General features: G+C 42.1%; 1 protein-coding gene across 4 annotated transcripts in view; it reads right to left on the reverse strand.

Moving 5' to 3' along the window:
- The window catches only part of ppcdc (phosphopantothenoylcysteine decarboxylase), an 89,784-nt gene that overhangs the window by 75,173 nt on the left and 752 nt on the right, over positions 1–13,859 (reverse strand). The window contains exon 2 of one of the 4 annotated variants that reach the window (XM_073025766.1): positions 11,908–11,925. The exons of the other annotated variants lie outside the window; for them this stretch is intronic. The gene's annotated coding sequence lies outside the window, so the exon portion shown is untranslated. The remainder of the gene's footprint in view (positions 1–11,907; positions 11,926–13,859) is intronic. 4 annotated transcript variants of the gene reach the window in all.

The following is a 13,859-nucleotide window of genomic DNA, read 5'->3' on the forward strand; positions in this document are numbered from 1 at the left end:
TAGGTTAAACAGTTGGCGTTTCAGGCCAAGAACCTTCATTAGGATTGGAAAAGAAGGGGGCAGAAGCCAGAATAAGGAAGTGTGGGGGGTGAGGAGAAGAGGTTGAAGCTGGCAGGTGATAGGTGAATCCAAGTAAGAGGAGAAGATGGGTGGATGAGGGAGGAGGGATGAAGTAAGAATCTGGGAGCAGATAGATTATAGAACATAGAAATCTAGAGCACATTACAGGCCTTTCAGCCCACAATGTTGTGCCAACCATGTAACCTACTCCAGAAACTGCCTAGAATTACCCTACCCTATCCTTTATTTTTCTAAGCTCCATGTACCTCTCCAAGAGTCTCTTAAAAGACTCTATTATATCCGCCTCCACCACCATCACCAGCAGTGCATTCCAATGCACTCACCACTCTGTGTGAAAAACCTACCCCAACATCCCCTCTGTACCTACTTCCAAGCACCTTAAAACTATGTTTCCTCATGTTAGCCATTTCAGCACTGGGAAGAAAGCCTCTGGCTATCTGCACAATCAATGCCTCCCATTATCTTATAAACCTCTATCACGTCACCTCTCATCCTCTGTTGCTCCAGGGAGAAAAGGCCAAGTTCACTAAACCCATTCTCATAAGGCATAATCTCCGATCCAGGCAACATCCTTGTAAATCTCCTCTGCACTCTTTCTATAGTATCCACATTTCCTGTATTGATGTAACCAGAACTAAACACGATACTCCAAGTGGGGTCTGACCAAGGTCTTAATTACCTGTAACATTACCTCATGGCTCTTGAACTCAATCTCATGGTTAATGAATGCAAACACACCATACGACTTCTTAGCAACACTGTCAATCTGCGCAGCAGCTCTCAGTGTCCTATGGAAATAGACCTCAAGATTCTCCACGCTGCCAAGAGTCTTACCACTAATATTATGCTCTGACTTCAAATTTGAGCGACCGAAATGAACCACTTCATACTGTTCTGCATCCTATCAATATCCCGCTGTAGCCTCTGACAACCCTCCAGACTATCCACATTATCTCCAACCTTTGTGCCCTCAATAAACTTACTAACCCACCTTTCTACTTCTTCAACCAGGTCATTCATAAAAATCACAAAGAGGAGGGGCCCCAGAACAGATACCTGTGGAACACCACTGGTCACCAACCATCATGCAGAAAACAAACCATTCACAACCACCCTTTGGCTTCTGCGGACAAGCCAATTCTGGATCCAGAAAGCAAAGTCTGCTTGGATAACTTGCCTCCTTACTTTCTGAATGAGCCTTGCATGGGGAACCTTATCAAATGCCTTACTGAAATCCATATACATTACATCCACTGCTCTACCTTCAGCAATGTATTTTGTTACATCCTCAAAGAATTCAATCAGGCATGTAGCCATGCTGACTATCTCTAATCAGATTGTCTCTCCAAATGCTCATTAATTCTGACTCTCAGGATCTTCAACAACTTGCCCACCACAGAAGTAAGACACACTGGTCTATAATTTTTCGGGTTATCTCTACTCCCATTCTTGAACAAGGGAACAACATATGTAGCCCTCCAATTCACTGGTACTTCTCTCGTCCCTACTAATGATACAAAGTTTTATTTCATAAAATCATTTCCTTAGTTTTCACCCTAAACCACCAGTTTCTCATATTCCACCCATTTTTTATTCATTTAACCTAATCTTTCCCCACTCCCCTATACAAAAGTGAAATTCATATATGAATTTATTACTGGGTGTCCCATGCAATCAAATTTATATTAACACAATTATTGAAATGAATAGGAAACAATAGGGATGGAAACATAACAGGAAAGAGATAAGGTTACAGAGTGAAAAACTGCAGAAAAATGACTTTCTTCAGAAAAGAGGTAGTGAAGTTATGCATTTAAGCACAATACATTATTATTTGAAAGGGAGGAGGTCCTGAAAGTGGACTACGGGGAGTTGGGAAGGAGGTTGAGAAGCAGGATCACAAAGATAGTCATCTCAGGATCACTGCCTGTGCCATGCAACAATGACTATAGGAAAAGAGTGAGGTGGAGGATAATTACGTGACTGAGGGATTGGGGGGGGGGGCAGGAATTCAGATTTCTGGATCATTGGGATCTCCTTTGGGCAGGAGTGACCTGTACAAAAAGGATGGGTAGTACTTGAATCCCAGGGTGACCGATATCCTGGTGGGGAGGTTTGCTAAGGCTATTGAGGAGCGTTTAAATTAGGATTGCTGGGGGAGTGGGAACCAAACTGAAGAGACAGAGGAAGAGGTGGTTGGCTCACAAATAGAGAAAGCTTGAAGACAGCGTGAGAGTGAGGATAGGTAGGTGATAGAGAAAGGAGTGCTCAGATCGATGGTTTGAGATGTGTCTATTTTAATGCATAGCGGATGAGCTTAGGGTGTGGATCAGTACTTAGAGCTATGATGTTGTGGCCATTATAGAGACTTGGATGGCTCAGGGGCAGGAAAGGATAGGCAGGGAGTCAAAAGAGGTGGGGGCATGGCACTGTTGATTAGAGATAGTGTCATGGCTGTAGAAAAGGAAGAAGATATGGAGTGATTGTCTAGAGAGTCTCTGTGGGTAGAAATTAGGAATAGGAAGGGGTCAATAACTCTACTGGGTGGTCTATAAAAAAATCAACCCAATAGTAACAGGGACATCAAGGAGCAGATAGGGAGACAGATTCTAGAAAGGTGTAATAATAACAGGGTTGTCATGGTGGGAGATTTTAATTTCCCAAATATTGATTGGTGTGTCCCTAGAGCAACGGTTTAAATGGGGTGGAGTTTGTTAGGCGTGTTTAAGAAGGTTTCTTGACACAATATGTACAAACCCCATTTCCAGAAAAGTTGGGATATTTTCCAAAATGCAATAAAAACAAAAATCTGTGATATGTTAATTCACGTGAACCTTGATTAAACTGACAAAAGTACAAAGAAAAGATTTTCAATAGTTTTACTGACCAACTTAATTGTATTTTGTAAATATACACAAATTTAGAATTTGATGGCTGCAACACACTCAACAAAAGTTGGGACAGAGTTAAAATAAGATTGAAAAGTGCACAGAATATTCAAGTAACACCAGTTTGGAAGACTCCACATTAAGCAGGCTAATTGGTAGCAGGTGAGGTATCATGACTGGGTATAAAAGTAGCGTCCATCAAAGGCTCAGTTTTTGCAAGCAAGGATGGGTCGTGGCTCACCCTTTGTGCCAAAATTCATGAGAGAATTGTTAGTCAGTTCAAAAGGAACATTTCCCAACGCAAGATTGCAGAGAATTTAGGTCTTTCAACATCTACAGTACATAATATTGTGAAAAGATTCAGAGAATTCAGAGATATCTCAGCGCGTAAAGGGCAAGGTCGGAAACCACTGTTGAATGCACGTGATCTTCAAGCCCTCAGGCGGCACTGCCTAAGAAACCGTCATGCTACTGTGACAATTATAGCCACCTAGGCTCGGGAGTACTTCGGAAAATCATTGTCACTTAACACAGTCCGTCGCTGCAAACAGAAATGCAACTTGAAACTGTATTACGCAAGGGGGAAGCCATACATCAACTCTATGCAGAAACGCCGGTGAGTTCTCTAGGCCCGAGCTCATCTCAGATGGACCGAAAGACTGTGGAACTGTGTGCTATGGTCAGATGAGTCCACATTTCAGCTAGTTTTCGGAAAAAACGGAGTTCTCCATGCCAAAGATGAAAACAACCATCCTGATTGTTATCAGCGAAAGGTGCAAAAGCCAGCATCTGTGATGGTATGGGGGTGCATCAGTGCCCACGGCATGGATGAATTGCATGTATGTGAAGGTACCATTGACTCTGAGGCATATATTAGGATTTTAGAGAGACATATGTTGCCATCAAGGCGATGTCTCTTCCCAGGAAGTCCATACTTATTTCAGCAGGACAATGCCAGACCACATTCTGCACGGGCTACAACAGCGTGGCTTTGTAGACACAGAGTGCGTGTGCTTGACTGGCCTGCTGCCAGTTCAGATCTACCTCCTATCAAAAATGTATGGCGCATCATGAAGAGGAGAATCAGACAACGGAGACCACGGACTGTTGAGCAGCTGAAGTCTTATATCAAGCAAGAATGGACAAAATTTCCAATTGCAAATCTACTACAATTAGTATCCTCAGTTCCAAAACGATTAAAAAGTGTTATTAAAAGGAAAGGTGATGTAACACAATGGTAAACATGCCTCTGTCCCAACTTTTGTTGAGTGTGTTGCAGCCAACAAATTCTAAATTTGTGTATATTTACAAAATACAATTAAGTTGGTCAGTAAAACTATTGAAAATCTTTTCTTTGTACTTTTGTCAGTTAAATAAAGGTTCATGTGAATTAACATATCACAGATTTTTGTTTTTATTGCATTTTGGAAAATATCCCAAGATAAGCCTCCAAGAGGATTTGATCTGTACTTGATCTGGTATTGGGAAATAAACCTGGTCAAGTGTCAGATCTCTCAGTGGGAGTGCATTTTGGAGATAGTGATCATAACTCTATCTCCTTTACCATAGCATTAGAGAGGGATAGGAACAGACAAGTTAGGAAAGCATTTAATTTGAGTAAGGGGAAATATGAGGCTATCAGGCAGGAACTTGGAAGCATAAATTGGAAACAGATATTCTCAGGGAAATGTATGGAAGAAATGTGGCAAATGTTCAGGAGATAATCTGCATGGAGTTCTGCATAGGTACGTTCCAATGAGACAGGGAAAGGATGGTAGGGTACAAGAACCGTGGTGTACAACGGCTGATGCCAAGAAGAAAAAAGAGCTTATGAAAGGCTCAAAAAGCTAGGTAATGACAGAGAGCTTGAAGATTATAAGGCTAACAGGAAGGAGCTCAAGAAAGAAATTAGAAGAGCCAGAAGGGGCCATGAGAAGGCCTTGGTGGTCAAGATTAAGGAAAACCTCAAGGCATTCTACAAGTATGTTAAGAGCAAGAGGATAAGACATGAGAGAATAGGACCAATCAAGTGTGACAGTGGAAAAGTGTATATGGAACCAGAGAATATAGCAGAGGTACTTAATCAGTACTTTGTTTCAGTATTCACTACAGAAATAGATCTTGGTGATAGTAGGGATGGCTTACAGCAGACTGAAAAACTTGAGCATGTCGATATTAAGAAAGAGGATGTACAGGAGATTTTGGAAAGCATCAAGGTGGATAAGTCACTGGGACTGGACGAGATATACCCCAGGTTACTGAGGGAGGCGAGGGAGGAGATTGCTGAGCCTCTGGTGATGATCTTTGCATCATCAATGAGGACGGCTGAGGTTCCAGAGTACTGGGGGGGTTGTGGATGTTGTTCCATTATTCAAGAAAGGGAGTAGAGTTAGCCCAGGAAATTACAGACCAGTGAGTCTTACTGCAGTGGTTGGTAAGTTGATGGAGAAGATCCTGAGAGGCAGGATTTATCAACATTTGGAGAGGCATAATATGATTAGGAATAGTCAGCATGGCTTTGTCAAAGGCAGGTCATGCTTTCCGAGCCTGACTGAATTTTTTAAGGATGTGACTAAACATGTTGATGATGGTAGAGCAGTAGATTAGATTAGATTCAACTTTATTGTCATTAGATTTTAACTGCATTTCAAAGCCAAATGAAATGCAGTTAGAATCTAATGAGAAATGCAAAGAATGGTTATTTACAAAATAACTGTGAATAAAAATTAAGTGCTACAGCACACAAATATAAAAGTACTGAGACAGTACAATATGGGTGTACTGCTTAGCGCTGTGATGTGAGGTTCAGCAGGGTCACAGCTTCAGGGAAGAAGCCCTTCCTGTGCCTGCTGGTGTGGGATCGAAGGCTCCTGTAGCACCTACCAGATGGGAGGAGAGTAAAAAGCCCATGGTTAGGGTGAGATGCATCCTTGATAATGCTTTTCACCTTGCCAAGGCTGCATTTATGGTAGGTGTTCTCAATGGTGGGCAATTGGGTGCCAATAATCTGCTGGGCAGTTTTCACCACACGCTGGAGTGCTTTGCCATACCACACTGAGATGCAGTTGGTGAGTATGCTCTCAATGGTACAGAGGTAAAAGTCCATCAATATACTGGGACAGAGGTGAGCTTTCTTGATGCTCCGCAGGAAATAAAGGTGCTGTTGTAGTGTATATAGATGTCAGCAAGGCATTTGACAAGATACCCATGCAAGGCTTATTGAGAAAGTAAGGAGGCATTGGATCCAAGGGGAAATTGCTTTGTGGATCCAGAACTGGCTTGCCCACAGAAGGCAAAGAGTGGTTGTAGACAGGTCATGTTCTGCATAGAGGTCAGTCACCACTGGCGTGCCTCAGGGATCTGTTCTGGGACACCTACTCTTTGTGATTTTTATAAGTGACCTGGAGGGATGGGTTAGTAAATTTGCTGATGACACAAAGGTTGGAAATGTTGTGGATAGTGTGGAGGGCTGTCAGAGGTTACAGCAGGACATTGATAGGATGCAAAAATGGGCTGAGAAGTGGCAGATGGAATTCAACCCAGATAAGTGTGAGGTGGTTCATTTTGGTAGGTCAAATATGATGACAGAATATAGTATTAATGGTAAGACCCTTGGCAGTGTGGAGGATCAGAGGTATCTTGGGGTCCGAGTCCATAGGACACTCAAGGCTGCTGCGCAGGTTAATTCTGTGGTTAAGAAAGCATACAATGCACTAACCTTCATCAATCGTGGGATTGAGTTCAGGAATAGAGAGGTAATGTTGCAGCTACACAGGACCCTGGACAGACCCCACTTGGAGTATTATGCTCAGTTCTGGTCACCTCACTACAGGAAGGATGTGGAAGCCATAGAAAGGGTGCAGAGGAGATTTACAAGGATGTTGCCTGGATTGGGGAGCATGCCTTATGAGAATAGGTTGAGTGAACTGTCTTTTCTCCTTGGAGCGATGGAGGATGAGAAGTGACCTGATAGAGGTGTATAAGATGATGAGAGGCATTGATCATGTGGATAGTCAGAGGCTTTTTCCCAGGGCTGAAATGGCTAGCAAGAAAGGGCACAGTTTTAAGGTGCTTGGAAGTAAATACAGAGGAGATATCAGGGGCAAGTTTTTTTTTAAAACGCGGATAGTGGTGAGTGTATGGAATGGGCTGCTGGCGACGGTGGTGGAGGCAGATATGATAGGGTCTTTTAAGAGACTCCTGGACAAGTATGTGGAGCTTAGAAAAATAGAGGACTATGGGTAACCCTAAGTAATTTCTCAGGTAAGGACATGTTTAGCACAGCTTTGTTGACTGAAGGGCCTGCATTGTGCTGTAGATTTTCTGTGTTTCTATAATAGAAGGAACCCAAAAAGGTTTAGGGGTTCACTAACACAGAACAAAAGGCAAATAAAAGCCAAAAGCAACACAGTAACATCAATGGGCTAGTCCGCTTCATAACTATGACTAGAAAAAATAAAGTCTTTGCACAAGTACAGAAAGCATATCTTACATTTTGTTAATGATATTAAACATATGATAGAGAGTCACATAATAAGATTTTAGGGCAGAAAGTACAAATCTCAAAAAGTAATGTATAGAGGTATAAGGAAGGTATTATATTGATTAACTGATTCATGTGTTGGCAGGTGAAGATCTGACTGTCAAATCTAATAGGAGAGGACTGAAGGCCATGGAAGAAAGAAGAGGGAGGAGCACCAAAGGGAAGTGATAAGGTGAAAGGGGAAATGGGAATGGTGAAAGGGGGGGGGGGGGCTGTCCTCTCCTATCAGATTCCTTCTGCATTCCTGGATCTCTTTCACCAATCAACTTCCCAGCTCTTTACTTCACTCTCCTTCTGGTTTCACCTTTCATCCTGTGGTTCTTCCTCCCCTCCCCACAATTTCTTACTCCAAATCCTCATTTTTTTTCCCCAGTCCCAATGAAGGGTCTTAGCTGAACATGTCAAGTATACTTTTTTCCACAGATGCTACCTGGCCTCCTAAGTTCCTCCAGTATTTTGTGTGTGTTGCTTGGAATTCCAGCATCTGCAGATTCTCTCTTGTTTGTGATTAGAAAAACAATTCTACTTTCATCTTTCAATTTTTGAACCGTCATTGAGCAAACCAACCTCCAAGAGCTAGCCGTTTGTCCACTACCAAATGACTATACTTGGTAGAAATTGGTTCACACACACAAACCAGTTATTCTGACACCCTAAGCATCCATTGTATTGCTACTTTTCTGTGAATGCCTTGCTAAAGCATTGAGTTTCTTTTGGCTAAATAATAAAATGAAAAATACATTTAGTTTGTTCCTGTGTTTCCTTTTGTTAAAAAACTGCCAAACTATAATTCTACCATTTATATTAACAATGGTAAAATAGCAGAATATAGTTTAACAGAACATGTGAAATTTGTTTGACAACTGATCCCATAATGTACCATGGGATTATCCCCCCCGTCCCAGTGGCAGTAACAATATAAATATAAACTGGCATTCCATTCTCCTTCCGTTTATTTGTATTCCCACACCATCTCCTCTCTACACATACATACTGCGCCCATTTTGTTCCACTTTCACGTGAAAATATTTTCCATCTGCATTAACAACACCCATCCTTCTTGGTTTCCCCTGTCCTTCACACTTGCCCCCAGATACCTAGATCTCTTCAGCCATAGGGTGACCGTTTTCTGTGAGGTTGCCTGCGGATTTTTCCCCTTTGTTTGTTCATCTCAAAATGGCACTGTGAAAGTATTAAGAACCTTGGGAGTCAAGACGGCTCACTGATGTCACATTCACAAGGGCCTACTTAGGAAGTCTTCTAAACTAACCCCAGTGAGTAGTCCAGATCGTCTAGTCCACCCACTATCCTCAGTTTATTTTTGACTGCATTTTGCTATTCTCCAGCCGCCTTCTTACCTCCAACAGTGAGTCCCCCCACTATCAGACTCTCGAATGAATCTCTTGTACGATAAGATGGATTCTTGACCTCATAATCTACTTTGTTATCATCTTGTATTTTATCTCTTAACTACACTGTACTTTTTCGGTAGCTTTTACACTTTATTCTCCATTGTATTGTAGTCAGCTCCAGTGGACTGGGCGGATGAGATCTACAGTGAGATCCAATGACCAGGAAGGCAGTACCACAACATTCCATGGAGAGTGAAGGACATAACAAGTCACAGAGTCACCATGGTAGTCCACTGCAACCACGGAGGACCCCAGTTTGTGATGCTTGTTCGTACCATTGGACTTGAACTTCTGAGGTCAAAAGAGTAGAACTGTCCCAGTGCAAGGGCATATCCACTTTAAAAGCTCTCCCACACAGGTTTCCTGTTGTAGTCAGACATGATGGACAACCACCACCGCCACCTCATTGTACTGGGATATATATGAACAGTGCAAGATAAGCTTTTCATGGCATCTTAGTCCATGTGACAATAATAAGCCAAACTCAATTAAATCAAAAATACAATAAAATTAAATCTCAGCTCTACTGAATCAATGTACATCAAAATATATATCAATGTGAATCAAAACCTTTTAATCAAATTCACAAGTCTTTGAGTCAAGACATTTCTCATGTCAACCCTGTACAGCCAACCCTATACCCTTTGACTGTGTTCCCTTGTTCTAAGATTTTCCAGCTGGTTAACATAGAATAATACCACAGTACAGGCCCTTCGGCCCACAATGCTGTGCCGACCCTTAAACACTGCCTCCCATATAACCCTCCACCTTAAATTCCTCCATATACCTGTCTAGTAGTCTCTTAAATTTCACTAGTGTATCTGCCTCCACCACTGACTCAGGCAGTGCATTCCACGCACCAACCACTCTCTGAGTAAAATACCTTCCTCTAATATCCCCCTTGAACTTTCCACCCCTTACCTTAAAGCCATGTCATCTTATATTGAGCAGTGGTGCCCTGGGGAAGAGGTGCTGGCTGTCCACTCTATCTATTCCTCTTAATATCTTGTATACCTCTATCATGTCTCCTTTCATCCTCCTTCTTTCCAGAGAGTAAAGCCTTAGCTCCCTTAATCTCTGATCATAATGCATATTCTCTAAACCAGGCAGCATCCTGGTAAATCTCCTCTGTACCCTTTCCAATGCTTCCACATCCTTCCTATAGTGAGGTGACCAGAACTTGACACAGTACTCCAAGTGTGGCCTAACCAGAGTTTTATAGAGCTGCATCATTACCCCGCAACTCTTAAACTCTATCCCTCGACTTATGAAAGCTAACACTCCATAAGCTTTCTTAACGACCCAATCTACCTGTGAGGCAACTTTCAGGGATCTGTGGACATATACTCCTAGATCCCTCTGCTCCTTCTCACTCCCAAGTATCCTGCCATTTACTTTGTACTCTGCCTTGGAGTTTGTCCTTCCAAAGTGTACCACCTCATACATCTCTGGGTTGAACTCCATCTACCACTTCTCAGGCCACTTCTTTCAATGTCTCTCTGCAATCTTTGACAATCCTCAACACTATCCACACCACCAACCTTTGCGTCATCTGCAAACTTGCCTACCCACCCTTCTACCCCCACATCCAGGTTGTTAATAAAAATTACGAAAAGTAGAGGTCCCAGAACCGATCCTTGTGGGACACCACTAGTCACAACCCTCCAATCTGAATGTACTCCCTCCACCATGACCCTCTGCTTTCTGCAGGCAAGCCAATTCTGAATCCACCTGGCCAAACTTCCCTGGACCCCATGCCTTCTGACTTTCTGAATAAGCCTACCATCTGGTTAAATATTGTTTCAGCTCCTACTCTCTCAATCCATATTTAAGAGTACATATTTAGTGTAATGGGCAGGGCTGCTGACTCACCACACCAGAGACCTTGGTTCAATCCTGACCTTTAATGCTGTGGAGCTTCTTTGTTCTTCTATGACTCTGTGGGTCTCCTCTTAAGCTCCAGTTTCATCCCACATTCCTAGGATATGCTGGTTGGTAAGTTAATTGGCTTCTGTCCATGCAACACACACAAAATGCTAGTGGAACACAGCAGGCCAGGCAGCATCTATAGAGAGAAACACTGTCGACGTTTCGGGCCAAGACCCTTCGTCAGGACTAACTGAAAGGAAAGATAGTAAGAGATTTGAAAGTAGTGGGGGGAGGGGGAAATGCGAAATGATAGGAGAAGACCAGAGGGGGTGGGGTGAAGCTGAGAGCCGGAAAGGTGATTGGCAAAAGGGATACAGAGCTGGAGAAGGGAAAGGATCATAGGACGGGAGGCCTAGGGAGAAAGATAGGGGGAGGGGAGCACCAGAGAGAGATGGAGAACAGGCAGAGTGATGGGCAGAGAGAGAGAAAAAAAAAGAGGGGGGAACTAAATATATCAGGGATGGGGTAAGAAGGGGAGGAGGGGCATCTGGCTTCTGTACATGTTAGGTCTAGACCTAACATGAAAGTGAGTGGTAGAACCTGGGAGAAGCTGATAAGAATGTGGAGAGAATTAAAATGGGATGAATATACTTGGTTGATGATTGGTGCAGATTCAGTAGGATAAAGGGCCTGTTTTTGTGACATAATGTTCTTTGACTCTAAGACTGTGTTTGTCTCAGCAACGTCACTTCTCAAAGATCCTCACCATCTAGGCTATGTCTCCTTCTCGCTGCTACCATCAGACAGGAGGTACAGAAGCCTGAAGCCCCACATCACCAGGTTCAAGAAAACCAGTTCCCTCTGGCCTTTCAATTCTTGAACCAACCTGCACAACCCTAATCACTACCTCACTTTACCCCACTTTGCACTTCAATGGACTTTATTTTCGTTTAATTGCACATTCTTGTTTATGTTTCAAGGTTTTCATGGCACCTGTTCATACATGTACTTGTGCCTTTGATAACAAACTCAACTTTGGGAGGTCACCTGGAATTCATCTAAATTCCTACCTGTACTTCCCATCCAATTTGATCTCCAAATTGGGTATAGTTACCTGTTCATATCTGTAATTCTGTGGATAGATTAAACAAAGTGCAGATGATTCAGTCAGAATATAAATACATGATGGATATGGTTAAGGTCAGCGATCAAATGCCTCATCTGGATCCACCTATCATTTGCCAGCTTTTGTCCAATTCTGCCTCCTCATCTCTTTGGAAAAGCCAGCTCCCCTCTACCTTTCAGTCCAGACTGAAATATTGACCTTCCATTTCACTCCACAGATGCTGTCTGACCTGATGAATTCCTCCAATAGCTCAGTAATCAGATTGGCATTCTTACTAAAAGCAACTGCTGTATTGCTTCAACCTTGTAAAACCACGCTTGAATGGTTTATCACTGTTTGTAAATGAAGTCAACACTGATATTCTGACTATGACTAATTTACAGCAATATTGTTTGGGCCTGTGCAGAAATCATGGGTCCAAGGCAGTCTGGAAGATGAGAACTGAAATTTAAACAGGCAAAAATAGGCAGAATTTGCAACTGGAATTCAAACTTCAGTATCATTTGGGTATAACAGTTCCAATTTTTCAATGCAGAAGGTCGAGGAGGAGCTGGTACAGGTAGGATCCTCACTATCCAGGATATACCCTCTTCTGATTGATGCCAGAGAGGAGGAACAGGAGCATGAAGACACACATTCAATAATTCAGGAAGGGTTTCATAACCTCCACCAGATTTCTGAATGGACCATGAAAACAACATCTCTTTTTATACTACTTATTTATTTAGTGTATATGCCTTATTGTAAATCATAGTATTTATGTATTGCACTGTACTACTACAACAAAACAAATTTCATGACATATGTCAGTGATAATAAACCTGATTTTGATTGTCAGTCATAGTGATGATTGGTTCATAGAAATTCCTGAGAGATTTAAGCCAGAGATTATTTATACCATGTCAACTTCAAAGTTATTGCTCACTTACACACTAGGGATAATCTACAGTGGCCTATTGAGCTAACAACCTGCATGTCTTTGGGGCGTGGAATGAAACTGAAACAGAAAACTTGTGGTTGCAGGAAGACATGTAAACTCACACAGACAGCACCAGAGGTCAGCACAGAACCTGGGTTGAAGCTGCACCACTTATTGCCCAGAAAAGTTTTTGACATTTTACTGAGCTAAAAAGATTTCAGGTGAATCAAAGTACTTATGTTTTTCAAGGCTTGAAAATACATACCCTTCAAACTATTGCAAGGTACTTGAGGCCACTTTTATGACTGCATTACTATAGCTAACCATCATACAAGATCAAAAACTTTGCAGGCATTCCTCAATTCAAATGGAGGATATATGTACATACTTTGCTTAAACAAAATTGTTTCACTGAGGTATGCAATTTCATTTTACAAATTGATTTTCTGCTTTAACAACCAGCATGCCACACACTCCATGTGCAGAAACACATCCTTTTTGTATATCAAAAGTTAGTTGCACTTCCTTTCATGACAGCACTAAAGTGCTTAACACAGACAGCAATCTTTAATGGAGAAACACCAAAAACTCACAAATAGCAGCATGATGAAAAACCACATTGTGTGTGTAAGGGATATTAACTTAACAATAAATTATGACCAACACATCAGTGAGAACTTTCCTGATCTATGATACATTTGTCTCTTATCTTTGAGAGGCAGACGGAGACTCTCTTCTGCTCTAATTTCTTATCTGACAGTTGAGACCACCAACAGTGCAACACCGTGCCAGGTCAGATCAGCTATGCTGACATATTTCATAAATTGACTTGTAACCTTAAGATAACTGGGGACAGTCCTGGCTGGCGAATAGTGCAATGGAAATCCAAGTCCTTTCTTTAAATAAGCAATTTTGATTTGTTTGGCAATTTCAAATAGCCACCAAATAATGCTACCTCAACTAAATCCACCAGAGAGATGAAGTCTTTCACTACCACCCAGCCGCTTCCACTTTAATCTCC

Source organism: Hemitrygon akajei, chromosome 21 (genome assembly GCF_048418815.1).
Source record: "Hemitrygon akajei chromosome 21, sHemAka1.3, whole genome shotgun sequence".
Taxonomy (NCBI): Eukaryota; Metazoa; Chordata; class Chondrichthyes; order Myliobatiformes; family Dasyatidae; genus Hemitrygon; species Hemitrygon akajei.